Consider the following 2,106-nt stretch of genomic DNA (forward strand, 5'->3'; position numbering starts at 1 on the left):
CGGGGAGGCTTAAACAAAGACATTCACTGTTTCTCAGTTTTGGGGGCTAGAAGTCCAAGATCAAGGTGTCAGCAGGGTTGGTTCTGCTGAGGTCGGTGGGGCAGAATTGGTTCCACACCTCTCTCCTGGCTTCTGCACTCTGCCGTTCCTTGGCTTGTAGAGGCATCACCTTGATCTTTGCCTTCATCTTCACCTGGTGTTTTCCCTCTGTCTTTTCACAATGACTTGTGTGTGTGCGTGTGTGTGTGTCCACATTTATAATAATACAGTCATAACGGATTAGGGGTCCACCCTACTGACCTCATCTTAATTAATTACATCTGGAACAATCCCATTTCCAAGTAAGATCCCATTTTGAAGTACTGGGGGTGACAGCTTCAACATATGCATTTTAGGGGGGAAGGGGGGGTTCCAATTTAACCCTTAACAACAAGTATGCAGGGCATAGAGTGCGGCAGATATGTGGGGCCTGTAGCGTGGAGGGGAGAGGTGAGTGAGACCAGAAAGGGACCTTGGCAAGAGTTGCAATAAAATAATAAGAATAATCATCATAATAATGGCAAACATTGATTGAGCAGGTGTTTCTTCTCTTTCCAATTGCTTTCTTCAGTACCTTGTGTGTTTTAGCATATTGAACCCTCATTATTACTATAGATATGGAAACTGAGGCACAAAGAGCATGCTCTGCTTCATTTGGAAACTTCCCTGAAATTTCTCCGAAAGGGGCTTATTTTTAAAAAACAAGAAAACAAGGAAATGATGAAGGAAAATCACATTTTCTGTGGTGGGGGGAAGCTGCTTTCATCAGGTTTCTGGGAGCCAGAACAATGTGACTCCTCGGTAACCAGCCTGAATTGTTTTTTTCTCTCCTTAGAGTCGCCTGGTCAGGGAGCTTTGAGTCAGGCTTGAGTCATCGCTGTGGCATGTTCTCCAACCAGAAAGAAAACTTTGTTTTTCAAGCCACCAAGGCAATGTTTGAATAAAGTGAATGTACTTCTGTAGTAGTCATCTCTGATTCATTATTTTTTTTTGAATAGTTTGCTTGTGCATGTTATTCTGTTTGCCACGGAGTTTGTGTGCCAGATGTTCTCCACATTTAAAGGTGGACTGGTGCTGTCTTTCTGGCTTTGCTCTTTGAATGTCTTCTCGAGAGCTAATCAAAAATTCACTAATAATTCCAAAGCTGGGCAAACCAGTCCAACGAGGCCTCCGTGCGAGAGGAAAAAGGGAGAGAAACCAAGTGAGAAATTCTTCTTGTCTGATTATTGATATAAGAACAATGGTTTTATATAAATACTGCTTCCAGTCTTTCTGCATTGCTCCCTAAACCCAAAAAGTCCAACCAGGCCTGGGACAGAGAAAATCTAGAGAAGGAAGAGCGAGAGTTCAAAGTCATTTCTGTCAAGGTTTTTTAGTTTTGTTTCTGTTTTCCTAGCCCCGGGGACATTACCCAGAGATGGTAATGATAATGACACTGTTTGGTATAAAAAGATTGAACCGCTTCTCCCAGATGGAGACCAGGCCATGAGATGATGCACTTTCTTTGCTTTGATGAAAGTACATTTGAACCCTTTCCCATCTGATAACTGAGCAAATAAAAAAAATTTACTTTCAGTGATCACAGAACCGTGAAAGCACACATTAGAAGTGACCTTAGCAATCAGCTAGTCCATCCTCCGTGTGTCAGGAGAGACACAAGCTAAGGAAACAGTCGTGGCTTGCCGAGATCACAAAGCCTGATCTTCTGAATTAGACCCTATATTCTTCTATGCATGTAATGTCTGTGATTAAAAGTTATAGTGGGGTGGGAATTTGCAAACAATAAAAACTGAGGTGTAAGAGAGTTTTTAAAAAATAACACGTATATTGGCCAGGTGCGGTGACTCATGCTTGTAATCCCAGCACTCTGGGAGGTCGAGGCGGGAGGATCAAGGCTTGAGCTCAGGAGTTTGAGATCAGCCTGAGCAAGAGTGAGACATCATCTCTACTAAAAATAGAAAAAATTAGCTGGGCGTGGTGGCGTGTACCTGTAGTCCCAGCTACTCAGGAGGCTGAGGCAGAAGGATCACTTGAGCCCAGGAGTTTGAGGTTGCTGTGAGCTAGGCT

At 43.3% G+C, this 2,106-nt stretch overlaps 1 non-coding gene across 1 annotated transcript; it reads left to right on the forward strand.

The window, feature by feature from the left end:
• The first annotated feature begins 1,544 nt into the window (after positions 1-1,544).
• Positions 1,545-1,596, forward strand: LOC123627619. The gene has a single exon (XR_006731384.1). It is a non-coding gene; the product is annotated as a small nucleolar RNA MBII-202 (small nucleolar RNA).
• Positions 1,597-2,106: the final 510 nt, after the last annotated feature.

The sequence above is a fragment of the Lemur catta genome, chromosome 25, assembly GCF_020740605.2.
Source record: "Lemur catta isolate mLemCat1 chromosome 25, mLemCat1.pri, whole genome shotgun sequence".
In the NCBI taxonomy this organism is placed as follows: Eukaryota; Metazoa; Chordata; class Mammalia; order Primates; family Lemuridae; genus Lemur; species Lemur catta.